This window comes from Gymnoscopelus braueri, assembly GCF_963280865.1.
Source record: "Gymnoscopelus braueri genome assembly, chromosome: 19".
NCBI lineage: Eukaryota > Metazoa > Chordata > Actinopteri > Myctophiformes > Myctophidae > Gymnoscopelus > Gymnoscopelus braueri.
This window is the reverse complement of record NC_137621.1, coordinates 28962037-28981318: the sequence shown is the minus strand read 5'-3', so window position 1 is coordinate 28981318 and position 19282 is coordinate 28962037. Positions and strand designations below refer to the sequence as shown.

Here is a 19282-nt window from a genome sequence, read left to right as displayed (position 1 = left end):
CAGACAGCCGCCCATTCAGAAGAGTTTGGGGTATAGGGGGTGGTGGAGAATGTGGGGAGGCAAGGGTGGGTGGGTGTGTGTGTGTGTGTGTGTGTGTGTGTGTGTGTGTGTGTGTGTGTGTGTGTGTGTGTGTGTGTGTGTGTGTGTGTGTGTGTGTGTGTGTGTGTGTGTGTGTGTGTGTGTGTGTGTGTGTGTGTGTGAGATACACAAACACAGAGAGAGGTGGGGGTGTGGGGTTCTCTCGTTCCCGCTAAATTGTCCCACATGGCTGAGCGTGCTTAGTTTAAACAAACACGGCCACTTCCTCCTCACTGAGCACACATGCGTACACACACACACACACACACACACACACACACACACACACACACACACACACAATATTGTATACCCTAGCGGTTAGCATACAATGCTTTCACTCTCGTGCAGCCCGTCAGTAACGGTACAGTGGAGCAGAGTCCAGATTCCAATACACAAACAGTGCCATGGCAAACTGGATCCAGTTCTTATAAAGTTAGGATTATTATTACATAGTGATGCTATTCAGTGGCTGATTGGCAGTTTCACAGAGCTGAAAAATACAACTTTCGCTAAGGTCGCTACTGTACAATTCATTCACAATAAACATTGGAGCTAATGAGTCCCTGGTGAGCAAACCCCCAAAAACCCTGACCCAAACCACAGGCATTGAGCACCGGACACGGTGTGTACATGCAGTGGTGGAAAAAGTACTCGCATGTTCTACTTAAGTAAAAGTATCAATACTGCAATGTAGAAATACTCTGTTACAAGTAAAGGCCTGTGTTCAAAATGTTACTTGAGTACAAGTACAAAAGTATTGGCATCAAAATATACTTAAAGTACCCAAAGTAAAAGTACTAAAATGTTTGAAAATAGCAGATCTCACAAATAGCAGAGCTCACAACGCGTCGCGGTGCGACGCGTTGTGAGCTTGTAGGTCGGCTATTTTCAAATAGCCTATGTATAATATATGTTTTATAATATCATAATTTATCTGAAAAGTAACTAGCAACTAAAGTTTTCAAATAATTGTAGTGGAGTAAAAGTACAATATTTGCCTCTGAGATGTAGTGGAGTAGAAGTAAAAGTATTGAAAATTGGAAATACTCCAATAAAGTAAAAATCCCTCAAAAGTGTACTTAAGTACAGTACTTAAGTAAATGTGTGTGTGTGTGTGTGTGTGTGTGTGTGTGTGTGTGTGTGTGTGTGTGTGTGTGTGTGTGTGTGTGTGTGTGTACATGCATCATTTTGTTAGGGAATACGTTTTTTCACAACACGAGAACGAGAATATTGCATTTTTTACGATAGAAAAATTGTAAAAAATGCAAATCTTTTGAATATATATATTTTCAAAGTGAACATTTCTTTAACTCAAATCTTTGCTTCTGGGGATTTTACAAATGTCTTCTAAATCCTAACAGTTTTTTGAAAAAATGTTGCTATAATATCAGCGGTTCTCAAACTTTTTTCATGTCAAGGAACCCCGAAATTATATGTATTTGGCCGCGGACCCCGATCTCAAAAATGAAGTTAAAAATGTATATGTATTCAAAGATTTGCACATATTTTCACGATTCTTTTCTAAAAAATAGCAGATCTACAAGCTCATAGCGCGGCTCTATTTTTGAATAGCCAAAGAAATCTAAAAATGAAACACAGATGCGGTTCCCGGTCTTAACACATTGGGTGCCAGAGGTTTATTAAAATATTATACGTTGAGTGCCTGCATTTCTTCCATCCACTTGCGTTATACGTTTCGTGCTGCAGAAGCCCCGACGCGGAAGTGCATGTAAACAAAGCGTGCGTGCGAGACGGCGGAGGGTCCCGACTAACGCCTGGAACAATAATATTTCCAACGCGATCCTCCATTGCAGCGTGATCGCCGATCGAAAACGGCTCGTTTCCACCACATTAAAAAGAAATGGAGATATTAAGCTTTTAGTCAAGGAGATAACATTGAAAACGCCGACCGGAAGGATTTTTGACATGGAGCCAGATCCAGCCTCTTCTTCTCAGAAACTCCTTGGGTGATGTCAAAGTTTCGTTTTAGCGCCCCACGTGGCCCACATGTATAAAAATAGAATTGGGTCAAAAACGGTCCGGACCGTTTTCGGCACTTCTCGTTTGGACCCTCAAAAACGGTCCGGACCGTTTTTGGCATTCAATGTGTTAATGGGTTAACTAATTTATATTGTTATAAAAGTTAATAAATAAAACATTGTGTGGTAAAACTGCAGATAGAAATGTGCGTGGAATCAAATGTTGAATGAATCAAACAGGTGCAATACAGAAATGCTTTGTATGAAATATGCCCCATCCTTGAATGGAGGATATTTAGCTAATCAAAAAGTCTAAGAAGAACATTTTATCTGGAGGCAGACACTGCGTCCCAACTTTTTGAACAAGAGCTCTTTCATGATTCAAGGACTCTTCTTAGAAACAGAGAGAAACAATGTGTTGTTTTAAGGCATGTGAAACACAGGGAGACGTTTTTCATCCAAAAGACTAAAGAGGAAAGATGACGGCGAACACGTTAACATTCAAAGAATGGAAATAGAACTTTGTATTCATCCTATACGCCCAGTTTCATCAATGCAAAGCCATCGCTGTCCATATCCTACGTACTGTATGTGCGACTGTCAGTCAGATATAGTGAATCGTTCACAAAACAACCTGCTGGGCGAGATATTATTCCTGGCGGGCCCAGTTCTGGCCCCTGGGCCACCTGTTGCCTAACACTGTCATACAGGATTACAGGATAACCAAGTGAAATTGGAAGGGATGAAACCGAAAGATGAGCAAAAAAAAAAAAATGAACACTATATTGAAGCTGATAACTCTCTTGACTGGATAAAATTAGTGACCCACCTGAAAATATGTTTTCTGTTTATTAACCCATTAATACCTGGAACGCATCTGTGTCACTTTAGATTTCTTTGGCTATTCAAAAATAGCAGATATACAAGCTCATAGCGCGGCACCGAGTGCCGCGCTATGAACTTGTAGATCTGCTATTTTTGAAAAATCGAGGAAAAAAAATGTGGGTTTTTCTTTCAAAGAATTGTAACCCTGTGATTTAGAAGACATTTCGAGAATCTTCTCAGGTCTTAATGGGTTAAAGAGCTGGAGAGACCGGGAGACCCCTTTTTACTGAACAAACACAGCTTAGCAGCTATTACTATCAGTATAGAGCTTTTAACTGTTTAACAAAACGTGTTTTAGTTTTAACCACAAGAACAAAATCACTTACAGCACCTTTAAAACCAAGGGTAAAGGCAACACTTATGCCATATCATGATATTAACCGGGAAACACATCTGTGCCTTTTTCGACCTTTTTGCTATAGCCTATATATCCATTATTTTATCCTTTGGCTATTCAAAAATAGCGCGGCACCGAGTTATTTTTCTTTTCAAAATCGTGAAAATGTGTGCAAATCTTTGAATATATATATATATATATTTTTTTAAACTACATTTTTAACTCAAATCTTTGTCCCTGGAATAAAACCTTTTCATGTCAAGGACCCCCACAATTATATGTATTTGGACGCAGACCCCCCCCCCCCCCCCCATCTCAAAATATGTTGTTCCAGGGACCCCCCCCAGGAGCAAAGATTTTAGTAAAAATGTTCTCTTTAAAAATATATATATATATATTCAAAGATTTGCAAAAATGTTCACGATTAAAAAAAAATGGCAGATCTACAAGCTCAAAGCCGCGCTATGAGCTTGTATATCTGCTATTTTTGAATAGCCAAAGTGTAAAAATAATTGTTGAAGTGGTTGCAGAGATGCGTTCCCGATGTTAATGGATTAAAAATAAAAATAAATCCCAATAAACAATATCTAACATCACAATCAGTCATATCACAATATCGATAAAAATGTGATATATTGCCCACCCTAGTGAGGAGTGGGAGGATCAAAGCCACAGCACCCCGGGCCAACTCAGGCTATTTGAAAATAGCCGATCTACAAGCTCACAACGCGTCGCGTTGTGAGCTTGTAGATCGGCTATTTTCAAACATTTTAGTACTTTTACTTTTGGTACTTTAAGTACATTTTGATACCAATCAAAATGTACAGCAGTTCTGTTTGCCAACAGAATTGCTTCTACTGTTAACGGGTCGGCTTCCAGTCAGTCACACACGCACATAACATTACCGTGATTTGAACACTAACCAATGTCAAGTTAATACAATATTCCATGAGCCTATAATTAAGACAGCTAGCTGAGTCGATAAGATAGATCCCCTTTATACACACACACACGCACTCACACACAAGCAGCATGAATGGACACACATGCACACAAACGGCACCCCTCCCCCGAAACCACTGAGAGACTTTCACATTAAGATCACAAGCCTGCATATTGGGTGGTGGTGGTGGTGTGTGTGTGTGTGTGTGTGTGTGTGTGTGTGTGTGTGTGTGTGTGTGTGTGTGTGTGTGTGTGTGTGTGTGTGTGTATGGAGAGGGAAAGAGAGACTATTTAGTCACACCTACATGGGAAACCTGTCTCCTCTCTCACAGACAAGACAACAACTAGCCCCCAGGAGATTCATGGCTGAACACACACACAGACACACACAGTCTGAATGCACTACAGAGCAAATTATTCCTGAATGGATGCCTGGTCTCCCTTAGGTCCTCCACGGCCGATTCCCACGGCTCAATGGTGTGTGTGGGGGTGTGTGTGTGTGTGTGTGTGTGTGTGTGTGTGTGTGTGTGTGTGTGTGTGTGTGTGTGTGTGTGTGTGTGTGTGTGTGTGTGTGTGTGTGTGTGTGTGTCTAGGGCAGTGGTACAGCTCAGGACAAAAGCGGGGTAGTGGTGTTAATCCATTACAATAATACGGTATTAGGCAAAGATCGGACAGCACAGACAACTTCTGGGAATGAGAGCCAGTGGAAAGTGTATGTTACACTCACCTACATGGATACACATATATATATATACACACATACACACACACACATGCACAAACGTCCCTCCCCACAGCCAAGGGTCACAGGGTCACATTCCTCCTCCTCAATCAGCCTCAGGATTTCACACACCGGACCAGGGGTGCCAGTGTGTGTGTGTGTGTGTGTGTGTGTGTGTGTGTGTGTGTGTGTGTGTGTGCGCGCGCAGTGGTGGAAAAATAACTCAAATACTTTACTTAAGTAAAAGTATCAATACTGCAATGTAGACATACTCCGGCTGAAGTGGTTAATGTATGTTTTGTAATAATAATCAAAATCTACAAAGTAACTAGTAACTTAAGTTTTCAAATAATTGTAGTGGAGTAAAAGTACAATATTTGCCTTTGAGGTGGAGTAGAAGTAAAAGTACTGAAAATGGGAAATACTCCAGTAAAGTCAAAATACCTCAAAATTGTACTTAAGTACAGTCCTTGAGTAAATGTACTTAGTTACTTTACAGCACTTTGTGTGTGTGTGTGTGTGTGTGTGTGTGTGTGTGTGTGTGTGTGTATGTGTGTGTGTGTGTGTGTGTAGCTTCTAGTAGCACAAGTTAACTTGGTTGTGCGCCAGTGTCGTGCACAGAAAATAGCTGATCTGCAAGCTCACAATGCATCGTAGCAGATCCATTTTCGGTTTGCAGCACCGGTATGCAACGAAGTATGAATCAGGCTTAAGTGTGCATGCGTGCGTGCGTGCGTGCGTGCGTGCGTGCGCGTTTGTCACTGCCCGCATTTTTGTGTGGTACGGATGATGCTGGTGATTTGTGTGGGGTCCAGCTCGGGGGGCAAAGAGGAGGAGACGAGAAACAAAAATGGGGCAAACGAGTGGCAGAAAAGAAAGAGGAGAAATGACAGGTATGTAGCGCCGGGCTTTGGGGGGTTGAAGGGGAGGGGAAGAAGGGAGGGCTGCAAGTGTGTCTGCATGTCCTGGAGGTGAGTGGGGGGGGGTTAGGAAGGGACAATAGTAAAACATATGGCTCTGCTTCCTCACTGGGTAGAAGCATGCCTGAATCGCGCACACGCACACACAGGGCTGTTTGCAGACACGTACACAGCACATGCAACAGTGCTGCCTCTGGTCCGATCGAAAAACCAGAGTTGCTGATTTAATACCCACTCGCGTGCAACAAAAAAAAACACGCACTTGCGCACACAAATACCACCTGCACAACATGCCGACTCACACAAAAACACCGGTACTAGCCAGACTCAGAGCTCTTGAGATAGTCACTCAAACACTGCAGTCGGGCATGAAAACAGACATTAACGACTGGCGGAACTTTCCATTGAGCTGCCAACTAGCGACACCAACACGACTGGCATGCTAATGTAGGCACGTAAACTTAAGTGTGAGTGGGTGTGTGTGTGTATGCGCGCGCACACACACACACACACACACACACACACACACGCCCGCTCGATCCCACCGGCCAGCTGACTGCACACACACAAGCACGCACATAGACACACACGCATGCATAAACACGCTATTTCTATGTTTTATATCCCTGGGAATCATGCAAGGACATGATGAGTGGGGAGCATTTGCACACTCTCAGAGTAGCATTAACACTGAGGATTTGTACTGTGTGTGCGGGTAGCAGGGTGCTACGTGACCAAAACCCTGCCACTTCAGTAACTTTGCACAAGCCTTTAAACTCCTCCGTCATAGAATACGTGTGCCACATAACTTCAACATCTGATGGGATCTTTGGCTCTCGATGGTGGGTTCTGAGAAATACATTGCAAAATCCTCAAGTGCTGACTGAATTCACAGAGTTACAAATTCTTTTGTGTATGTATTTCTGTTCCAACTCCTCTTTCTCTGTGCAGCCTAAGTCTTTTTCTCTCTCTCTCTCCTGCTATACAGTACATCTCTCGAGTCTCTGGCCTTCCCTCTCAGAGCCTGGGGGGAGAGACCTGTGTTGAGTGACGGACCCAGAGAGAGAGAGACGAATTCTGAACACAATGAACAATAAGTCGGACCGATCCAACAACTGGAAAAGTGAAACTATTGTACCGATAGAGTCCCATGTCGTATCATGTGCTGCTAACCGTCACGTTTGAAAAAAGAAAGCTACCGGGACGCATTTCTGGAATGTTCAGAAAGTGTACTCATTTAACTATTTGATAAGGATTTTGGAATGTCTTGATGAAGACACATTCTGACATAAGCATAAAGCATACATAGAATATGAGGGCGAAAAACATTCACTTCTTTCCTTTTAGTAGAGAATAGAAATGGGGGACGAGGAGAGGAGAGGAGAGGAGAGGAGAGGAGAGGAGAGGAGAGGGAAGCACGGTGTGGAGAGTGAGGGAGAGGGGTGAGAGAGGAGAGGGGAGGAGGGAGGGAGGGAGGAAGAGGGTAAAGAAAAGTTGAAAGGCCTCTTTCATCTTCTTCTAAATCAACTGTCAACAATGCAGGAAATTATCAAGAGAGGCAAAAAAAAAGGGGGGCAGGGGGAGATTGGGCTCTCTAGACAGAAAAAGAGAGGCAGGGAGGGAAGGAAGGAGGGAGGCAGTGAGTCAAAGAAAAAAGGGAGAGAAGGAGGGTAAACATTACAGCTCCGTGCCAAGCAAACATGAGATGCTGGGATACTTCAACAAAGAGCCACCGTTCATCGTGAGAGAGAGATGAAGAGAGAGCGAGAGCGAGAGAGCGAGATGGAACAACAGAGAGTGAGAGTCAGACAAACATACAGACAGCAACAGAGAGAAAGCTAGGGAATGGAAACTGAAAGCATCAGTTTGAACCAGTTGTTAATGACCAGCCAACAGCACTTTAATACGCAGAGAACAAAGAAAGAGCATTATTTGCAGAGACCCAAAGAGAGGAGCGTGGTGAATTAAGGCCTAACAACTTGCTAATGCACAAAAACGACAACGTAGAGCCAGACGGTGTTGTTGAGCCGTGTCCGTGCCTTTGTCCCTTGGTTATATTTTGTTTGTTTTGAAGTCTTCAGAGGATTTTGTGTCCTTTATGCGCTACTGTTCTGTATTTTTATCACATCCCTTCGATGGTTGTGCATATAAACGACTAAGCGCAAAGCTCGACAAAATGCATCCGCGTGCCCGCCCTCACAGAGACAACGTACACAATAACAACTGCTCCATCGCGTAAGAACAATCACCGTTTTGTTACTCGTGTGCAAAATCCTGAATGTCAACTTAACTCTTGACATTTGGTTTCATTTTACGCTCTCAAGAGTTACATTATTGTTGAACATCTGCATTACTTAATTAAAGAATTGTAAAATATTTTACGTTTTGAGTCTGAGAGTCTAGATCTCATCAAACGGTGGTCCGTGGCTCAAATGGCAAATAAATAATGGACCTTGACATGAAAAGGGTTGAAAACCACTGCCTTAGAGGGATGAAGGGAGACGCCATCCTTCTGCATTCCAGGTGTAGATCCTACGACCTCACAGGCCAGAACGCGTCTCCAAGACCGGCCGACCAATCAATACCAACGGCGCCCCCCCCCCCCTTCACAGGAAGCTTCCAGACAGCTCACTGCCCGAGCGGCTGGACCTGCCTAGAACATAGCTATGGTAGCAGTAGAGCAGTGGTGGAAAAAAGTACTCACATTTCTTACTTGAGTAAAAGTATCAATACCTCAATGTAGAAATACTCTGCTATGTAAGTAAAAAGGCCTGTGTTCAAAATGTACTAAAATGTTTGAAAATAGCAGATCTACAAGCTCATAACGCCGCGTCGCATCGCAACGCGTTGTTGTGAGCTTGTAGATCTGCTATTTTCAAATAGCTTAGGTATATAAACAGGGCTGAAGTGGTTAATGCATGTTTTATAATGTAATATTGTATCCGCAAAGTAACTAGTAACTATAAAGTTTTCAAATAATTGTAGTGGAGTAAACGTACAATATTTGCCTCTGAGATGTGGTGAGAGTAGAAGTAAAAGTACTGACAATTGGAAATACTCCAGAATTGTACTTGAGTACAGTACAATCACTTTAAAACAAGGCAGATACCGCAACATGTAGCGTTCAGTACCTTCCATGCAATTGCACAGCAACTTCTTTCTTTGCACGGAATACTTTCTGGAAATTGTCGTTATTAAATTTGTCATTAAAAACTGATTTAATTGGGATATGACTATGATTTTCATGTTGCCATATTTGGTAACCGTTTTAGAAAAGCAATAGGCTATGCGAAGCCGTGGTCCCACAGGAGTCTATACTAACTAGGCCTCTCCTTTTTTCACTCTACACCAAATCTCTTTGCCAATAATAGCCGATCGACAAGCTCAAGCGCTGTGAGCCTGTAGATTGTCTATTTTTCGCTGAATGCTTGCCTATTATGACAAGCCCAGAAAAGGGACGCCAGGGTTCATGTGGTTAAAATATTGGTCATCTGGGGAGCAATGACTGTGATTGATTATTATTTTCTAGTATTAAGGATTTTTTTTTTTTTTACTTCTATGTAATCCAGGGGCTTTCCATCCTTTTATTCTTGCCAGAAAAGAAAAAAAACATCACTCTCCTCCAGTGTTGCTTCTAGTGTTTCACCTCGCTAGCACATGAATGCATCCACTGTATTTTCAAAATCACCACCGCTCACCTCTACATACAGGAAAAAAGGGGCAAACTGCAGCTTGTTTCTCTTCCAAACACCACCCAAAAAAAACTATCTATAATGTGGTGGCCGGCCACCAGCATACGACCAATACAGCTTTCTGCTAGACACCTGACTGCATCTGGGCAGAGACGTTTGTAAATCACATGGGGGAAATTCAGATTCAACTTCATCCAGCTGATGCTGCTTACATGGTCATGATGAGCGCTTGGGGGGGGGGGGGGGGGTAACTGTTAGGGGTTGAGTGTCTTTCTCAGGGACACTTCCAACATGTAGACATGAGCGGGCCAAGAGGCGAACCACTGGCCTTCTGATTACCAGACGGCCTCCCTACCCACTCAGCTATGTCTGGGATATAAGGATATGGGAAATAATACGGTAATATTCCCAGGTTTATTCTCAATCTCCTGTCAGTTTAACATTTCTAGATTTATATTTGACCAACGTTCTTGTTTTGAGCCATTTAGAGTCTGTGCAACAGGGAAATGAGCTGAAATTCCTTTTATCACCAACTCAACAAGCAACAGGTAGGCCTGCACAGTAAAACCCTCAGAGGACACCAAATAAACCGGACTCAAGTTAACCATCGTCAATACCTATTTTGGGCATGTATGCTATTATCGCTGCATGACACTCTCGTAAGCATAAGTGTAAAATACGGCTAAGTTGTGAAATGAACACAGAGGATTTTACTGTGTAATAAGGATTAATAAGGACAATATTGCATCTCATAATCACCTTGCTCAGACCTCTTTTGACTAGTAAGTCACTTTCTCACATGTGCACACAAACACACCCATGCATGCACACTCGCAGTTTCCAGGGCTGCATTGTCTTGACTGTGTAATTCTAGAGCTGCAACAGCTTCTGTTTCTGAGACACAAGCGCTGTTCAGTAACATTAGCCCTGGGATAACATGTTCTAGGTTACCAGACGGTCGCGCACACACATATTGTGCACACGTGCAGGGCAGGCACACACATAACGCATGCACAAACACAAACACACAATGACAAGTGTCCTGCCCCTTCCCTGACCCCTTTTCAAACCAAGGAAGCATACCTGAATACTTTATTGGGCCAACAGGGAGACAGGAGCCAGTGCTGGTAGAAAGAGGAGATGCCAGATTGTGTCCGAGGTTAGTTAGTTCAGACGGTGCTTGGCATCACAAGCCCTCATGAAACATGGGAAAAACTTCCTCATTGCGCTTAGAATAACCCGTCCCAGAATATTGAGGGCATGCAAACTCGCAGTGTCACACACACTCACTCACACACACACACACTCACTCACACACACACACACACACACACACACACACACCCATGTGACCCAATCTACCTGGGTCAAATAACATTTGAACATAACGCTTTGTTTTCCTTCATTTCAACCTGGCAGCCCTATTTAAGGCATGTCATAGGCCAAAATGTGTCCCCAAAAAAAAATAACAAATTGCCAATCTACAAACTCACTTGAATGTGACACGTTGTGAGCTTGTAGCTGGGGGGAACTATGACTACATCTGACTGCATCGATTCTCTATACTGGTGTGTTCTATGTTACGTTTAAAGAGGAAATTCTCCTTTCAACCATATCTCGGTTCTCAGTAATGCTCACTATAAGATGGTGTGCAGGGAACCATTTTCAGGCTAACTATCAATTATTCTTGTAGCGATTATTCTATTGATTACTTTTATGATTAATCAAGTTAGAGAGAAGCGCTTTTAGTTTTTTGTTTTCTGGCTTTTTGAGCATTTATTGATAGTCCACAGTGTAGAGAGAAAGGAAACAGGGAGAGAAAAAAATAATCTCTTTTAAATTGATTTGTTCAATTAACAACAATTAATCCCTAACCATTCCCGTTTACTTGTTCTGTGTATCATAAGAGGGCTCTGCATTGCTATAAAATGTATCTGTCAATGACATAATTGGCAGGGTTTTCAAGCTAATGGAAGCTACAGCCTTGAACCTTTGAAGTCTAAACTAGTAGCCATGGATGCATACTTCCTTTCTTTTCTTTTTTAAAGCTTGCAATCCCCACCAGTGATGTCATCGGCAGGTACATTTTCAAACTATCCACAGACTGCCTCTGAGACGCAGAGCAAGCAGACAGAAATGGAACTTGTCCTATGTTGAATATTAAGGACCTATATTATGGAAGTACATTTGTAAGTGTGTAAGTTGATGTTACTTTAAATAAATACGTTATAAAGTGTGCCAAAACATCTTCCCTGAGCAAAAGCAAAGGAAAAGCAAGTGTTGTACTGTATATATATTTGTCTTTTTGTGCGCAACATGTTTTCTATTTAATTGTACACTTTCGTTTTTTGATTCTATGCTTGCACCTTAAAAATAAGGGAAAATTAGATTGCTTATTACATCTGAACAGTACTGCGTAGTACAACAACATTCTATTCAGTTCTATAAAAATAAAATAAAAATAAAAAAGCAAAAAGAAGGAATTCCACGTTTGGCTTAGTGGTCTAGTCACTTGCTTGAGATTGCATCAGCGTGGGTTCAAGTCCCAACTCCCACTGTGTGGCAGTAGCCTACATCTTCTCAAGCAAAGGTTTTCCGGTCTCTTTTCAGTGCCAACTTTTACAAAAAACAACAAAAGAAAAAAGATATATATAAATAAATAACAGCTAACTAATAATAAAAATGTGTCATGTCAAAATGTCAGACAAATCACCAAAATCCAACAATAGTGTCTGACCAGCCTCTGAACTCTTCAAACACAGGCCTACAGTATAAGTTTTGTTTACATTCTCATTGTGTATAAACACTGAAGCCAAAGAGGCTTAAACTTTGACAGCAGCATGCAAAGACATAAGTCATCAACAACCTTTGTCCAACAGGATATCATGGATATAATAATTAAATAATAATGATAATAATAATAATAATAATAATAATTTAAAAAACTATGTTTCAAAATATCTATCTTGTGCCGTTACAGACAAAGTATCTGACTACGAGCCTGTGAAACTTGGCTATAGAGGCTTTAAAGATAGGAATACAGGTATTCAGACCTACTACACCTTATGTTTACATTATCCACAAGAATTATACAACTTGTGATGTGACAATAAACTTGAAGTTGAAAAAAACATTCCTAAATATAAGAAAGTAATTAATTTGATGCCCCACATGTGAGAGCTGAAATACTTTGTGCCAAGTAGTCACTGACAACAAAATGTATGCATAGATTTTTCTGGGGCGCTCTTGAACTTGGCAAAGGACCCCCAGGGAACTTTGACAGGCCTCAATAAAAAAAAGTGAATGTAAGTGTCTTCACTAATTATGTGGCAGCATTTACCCACAACCCTGAGGGATATACAAAAATATGGCAGTGAATTTTGACTTGTAAATATGCTGAACGGATCCTTGCCAAACAACGTGTCTAGGCCAACTTCTCACTGTATTCCCTAATCCCTGGCCTTTAAGGCTAGAATTCTTTATCTGAATTTTCATGGATTTTCATGAACCCACAACTTTTGGAGGAGCAATACATTGCTATTCCTGCACCTATCACATTCAAATGTAATGTATACATTTGTATACATTTAATATGTCTCAGTCTGTAACTCAGTTACAAATGTAACCAAATGGACCCATGGGGGCAGCGGGACAGGCATACCCCTGTACACATTGTCAAGAGTTAAATTAACAGAGGATTTTGCTGAAGGGAGCATTTCTTTGAGCTATCACGTAAAGACAAGCACACCTTTGGGCTGTAATTTGCGTGGTTGGGCTAAAAAAAAGTCACATATCAGCTTCCTGCAGAAAAACTGGATGTCCACATAAGCCTTTCACTGAAGGAATGTCATATGACGTCATGTATTTAGGATCGGATTTCTCCTCTCTCACTGAAAAAATGTGGATTGTGTTGAGTTCGGTTATTCCCCCCCCCCCCCTCTCCTCTCCAACGTGCCCACTGAATCCAGAGACCACCACGGCGACGGTGGGTTCCTCTGTATTCTGAATACCCCCGCATCACAACAGCGGGATAATTGGCCCGTTTAGTATAATAATACGGACAGGACCGCTTGGGTTTGGATCTCAGCGCATCTTACATTTTCCGACAACTTTGTCATACACCGCGACTCGGCTCTTGTCTGGCGCGTTTAAAGGTGTGTGTGTGTGTGTGTGTGTTTTTTTTGTGGAACGTGGAAGCCAGGCCAATCGATCGGTACAACCACGAGCCCAATGTTTGATTTCCACGTCTGCATCAAAGTGATGGGAGGGGGAGGAGGGCTGTGTGCGCGAGAGAGAGAGAGAGAGAGAGAGAGAGAGAGAGAGAGAGAGAGAGAGAGAGAGAGAGAGAGAGAGAGAGATCTTTCCTGCACAAACAGACACGTAGTCGTTTCTGAGCTCCTGGTCGCACAGATAGAGAGAGAGAGAGAGCGAGCGAGAGACAGACAGACAGACAGAGAGCGAGCGAAAGAGAGGCAGACAGACAGACAGGCTGGAATGCTAGGATATGCTGGAGTTGAGAACTCTCCTCGAAAGCCCTCTCGCACCCGTCACTAACTAGTAACTGCACATAACAAAACTGTGTGGAAAAAGTCATTACAGTCCGTTACAATAACATGTTCAAAACAGACACCCGATGCAATAAAAAGCGTCAATTAAACGATTTCGTAACTCCCGTCAAATCGACTGCCTCGGCATCTTCCACTCCCAAGTTATTTTACAGCTATAAAGAAAGAACAAAATCCCTATTTTGAGCAGCTATAACACAAAAGAGTATTCCCAGTAATGCAAACTCGCAACACAGCCACCGTGATTTGCTGCGTAAACAGCGAAAGAGAAGGTTTTCTTGTGTTGAAACACTCACTGCATCTGTTAGTCCTCTGAGGCAAAAACACATTCTTTCGTAAACGGCAGAAATTCGTCCCAAGCATCTACCAGACCCCTTCAGCTTCGAACCAAGGAAGATTTAACTAAATAATCCGCACCGCTTTGGAGTTTTTCCCCCCCTTGTCAACGCCGAAATAAGAAATACTCTAAAGTTTTTCTTCACCCCTCCGGAGAGGAGAGGAGCACTTTTCCTTTTTCCTTTACGCTGGCCAACTAGCCCAGACTGCCGGCGTCAGTTCTCAACTCTCACACACGAAACTTTTGAACAGCAACTCACTCGTGTCTACCGTTTCAACGTAATATCAGTGGAAAAGTGGAAAAGAACTCACCTCGCTGCAATAAAAAATAATCTTCAAACAGCAGACGTGGCCTGTCCCCCTCCCTGCCTGCCTGCCTGTCTGCTTGCGCGGCGCGTTCTGTGAGGATGTCAATCAAAACGCGACGCACATGGAACTCAAAGCCCGCCTCCTTTTACCGTAATAACAGCCCATTTGCGCACTTCAAAAGCCAAAACAGCGAGCTATCCAGTGGTGGAAAAAGTACCTTTTTTTTTTACTTTAAGTAAAAAAGAATACTGCAACGTAGAAATACTCTGATACAAGTTAAAGTCCGGAATTCAAAATTTAAAAAAGTAAAAGTACAAAAGTATTGGTATCAATAATGTACTTTAAAAAATGGAAAGTACTCATATGCAGAATGTCCCATTTCACAGGTTTTCAAAATACATATATACAAATATTTAGAAAATAGCAGATCTACGAGCTCACAATGCGTTGCATCATGATGCATTGTGAGCTTGTAGGTCGGCTATTTTCAGATAACCAAAATGTATAGCTGTGCAGTGGTTAATGTAGTAATGTCATTATTGACCTTTGAGATGTAGTGTGGAGGAGTAGAAGTAAAAGTACTGAAAAATTGGATATACTCCAGTAAAGTAACAAATACCTCAAAATTGTAATTATGTACAGTACCTAGTAGATGTATCTAGTAAATGTGCTTAAAGTTGCTGTGCAGTGGTTAATGTAGGCCTATGTTTATTGTTTTGTAATAATGTAGTGGAGTAATAGTACAATATTTACCTTTGAGATGTAGTGGAGTAGAAGTAAAAGTACAGACAAATTGGAAATACTCCAGTAAAGTAACAAATACCTCGAAATTGTAATTAAGTACAGTACTTGTACAGTACAGTTGTACAGTTACTCTACAGTCTACCGTACTGGAGCTGTCCCATCTTACCTGTTATCATGCCATGCCATGATATTTCAGAAGAAGACTAGGCTCAGTAGCTCGGCAGGACTATGGCGATGGGACAGTCATTTTGCTAGTCTGGTGCTTCTATGAGGAAGTTTTTTTTCCAAGGGGGCAGGATCAAAACAATGGCTCTGGACGCAATTGGTTAGACCTACAACCAACTACCAATTACAGTCGCCCATATTTGAATACTGGGCCCTGATTGGTCACCCCAGACTTCGGGAGCAGGATATGGATTCACAACAGAGAGTGCCAGACCCAAATCGCAGAGGGCAATTTTATTTTTGCACTTGCAGATTCGTCTGGTCCCAGGTCATTTTGCCAGTCCGGTAACACATTACTTGAAGGGGCAAAGCGTTGGATCGCTAAGCGTGACACGCACACACCCTGGAGGCCATGGAAAATCGGGACACCAATTTTGTTCAATCAAGAGAGAGAACTCATACAGGTTACAGAATAAACAAATTAAATCAGAAGTGATGACAGAAAGAAGTGAGCAGTTACAAGTGGTACTGGAAGTTTGTCAGCAATTTATTGGAATGAACATATTATAGGTATGAAGCGTCATTTTTTATTTTTTTACCCTCCCTTTTTACCCTTTTTACCCTTCCTGCCCGCCAGGAGGTTAACCTCCTCCCTGCGGCGAACCTCCTCCCTGACGTTGTTGCCCTCCCTGACGTCCTCCGGGACCTGGCCCACCCGGAAGCTGCCCTCCGGACTTGACCCTCCCGGAGGTGACTCTCCCGGAGGTGACCCTACCTGAGGTGGCTCTCCCCGATAAAAATGTTTTGAACAAATCATTTGCAAATCAATAAAATGGGTATAGTCATCTGGCGCAAATGGGGACAGGACGAAGTCAGGATCATGGGCAACTTCGGCTGCCTTGTTGCCTTCATGGACAAATTCAAGTCCAATGGGCATCCCCGCCTGGTCCTGTCGCATGCGGTACTCCATATCCCAATTCCAATTGATCCGTCTAATCACTGCGATTTCCTTGGGTTGAGAGAGAGGAAAGTGTAACGTTAGCATATTTGATATATTGTTGCTGTCGGGCAGAAACCTCTCATCGCCATATTCTAACCTTTTGTGTGTTTTTTTCGTAAATGAGTGTCCTACTTGATCATACTACAGCATCACACAAAAGTATCAAAAGTAGCAGATCCGCAAGCTCAAAACGTGGCCCAAGCGTTTTGAGCTTGTAGATCAGCTACTTTTGCTGTTTCTGAATTTGGATCCTGTAAAGTAATAGTTTTGAAATTTGGATTTATGAGGTGTGGACGCTCACATACAGTAATTAAAGACGGGGTGCCGTGATTTTCTGTGATTTTTCCTCCCCCCTAAAACATAATCATCAGGTATTATGGTTATACTAGGAGGAAGATTTTTTTCAAAAAAGTGTACAGAAATTGTTTAAATTATGTTTTTATGTGGACACGCCTCCAGTTCATTAAATATACCTGGTTCTCACCTTAGCACCTCCTCCACCACCTTAGCACCACCCACCTGTCCTAGTCCCTCCTCCTCCTCATGCCCACACCTGTTGTGTTATGATAATGAGGGGGAGGGTATGGTTTTACTATGTCACTAAAGCACTGTTTTTCTATAGGCATGTTTGACCCTCAAGGTTTCAGCCTCCAGGTAGAAACTCAAAATAGTCAGAGAAGACATAAAACACCATAAAAACACCACCAGGGGGCTTAATGAAGTTCTATCAACCTCAGACACATGAAAAACAGAAAAAGTGCAAAACCATGGCACCACCTCTATAAATTATTGTGTTATATATTATATATTATAGTTTATCATGCTCAGTGTAAATGGCTATAGTCCTACCTGTGTCTTCGGATTCATGGCGACCAGGCAGGTCACGAACGTCAATTTCAATTGCTTCAACCTGGTCAACCTGGGAAAGTAGAGGAAATCAGAAATTAACTTTCTTTTGAAAAATTAGCAAATTTGAACACATATGGACAAACCCACATCTTGACATGAACATAGAAATTACACCCATTTATCGATAAACCAAATTAGGCAATATATAATGGAAAAGTAATTAAACCCCTCTCTCTTCTTCTTAAAATTGCTAAATACAACGCACAAGCACTTAGTATCGATAAAATTGATTATTTGCATTGCAAAACGAGTCGATACGATTATTTGCATTGTAAAACGATTCGGTATGATTGTTAGAAAGACTGCGCCCTCTCCCCCCCCCCCCTCTCCCCCCTTCTGCCCGAGAGACTGTTCTGCCACTAGCGAGACTACAGCGAGCCCCGTTAGTAAGACTGTCCCTCATCTCGCGAGAAGAAAGAACAAAGAGCTAGAAGCTCGAGGCAAGAGACGTCCGTTTGTAAAGTTAACACACTTGCACTATTTAGACATATTAAGTCTTGTTTACCTAGTTCTGCTACACACCAGAGTGCCTGTGTGTGTGTATGATAAACGTAAGTTCTTCATGAAGTCGATATATATAACCTGTTGTCCCGTTACGGGTCTTGTAGCCAAGCTAAATACCTGTTGCTAATGCTAACTAGCAGTTAGCAGTTGCTAATGCTAACTATTACCTCGTCACTCTGTAATAGTGACCGACGGTCAGAGAAATGCTATCGATGGTTTGTTGGTATCGTTGTACTGTTACTGTATGCACTTACACATCCCCTATGTTGATGAGGAAAAGTAATGTCACTGCACTTGTTTCGTAGAACGACCAGTGTGATAAGTTTGGATAACCATTACTTATAATCTAAGCTGCATTTGTGTTTCTAACCCCAGTTGGGCAGATACAGATTCCATATATACTGTATCCTCCTATAATTTGACAAACCTCTGTACCTCTGTATGTCTGTAGTGCGTGGTCTCATGGTGAAGCTGCCCGGTTCTCCTCAGTGGCTGGAGCAATTGCTCTGAATTTGCACACAGCCATTGCCCATTACCATCTGAACTCAACTGCGAAGCCCGTTTCTCAATTTCATCAAATCTCAGCTGTTTATTAGCGTTTTAAAAAACAACCGGAGATCAAACTGTGCATGTGTCGCATCCAATCCAAACACCCATTCTGCTACACTGTTGTCGTTTGCGTCGCGTCTCCGTGGTGTGTGTGTGTGACACATGATCGCACCACAACTCGGGTCCGCGGCCGTGTAAGCGCGGACACGCACGTGCGCATGCACGTTGGGGAGACACATGTCAGAATGTACATTGTGTGTTCGCGACGGGGGGGCGGCTCTGGCCGCATGAGGATGTACCGTGGTGGGTGTGTGCTCGCGCGACGGCTCCTTCTGTTACACAGCGCATAAGCCAAACTGCACACTTTGGGTGCTCATATCCCCCTACGGGTATGGTCTAGTGAATGTAATTTGAGCAGCTAAGCTAAACTGTGAAGTTTAGAGCCCCTCTTCAGAGAGAGGCCCTTATTCATTTGGTTTAATATCTATGTTAACAGCTTGAGTGCCATAAACGGTCCGGACCGTTTTTGGCACATTCATTTTTTTATATATTTTTCCCACGTGGGGCGCTCTAACGAAACTTTGGGATCATCCAAGGAGTCTCTAAGAAGGAGAGGCCGGATGTGGATCCATGTCAAAAATGCT

General features: G+C 42.4%; 1 protein-coding gene across 1 annotated transcript in view; it reads right to left on the bottom strand.

The window, feature by feature from the left end:
* fndc3ba (fibronectin type III domain containing 3Ba) overlaps window positions 1-14853 on the bottom strand; it is a 164587-nt gene extending 149734 nt beyond the window's left edge. Inside the window, exon 1 of the mRNA XM_080414878.1 lies at window positions 14771-14853. The gene's annotated coding sequence lies outside the window, so the exon portion shown is untranslated. The remainder of the gene's footprint in view (window positions 1-14770) is intronic.
* Window positions 14854-19282: the final 4429 nt, after the last annotated feature.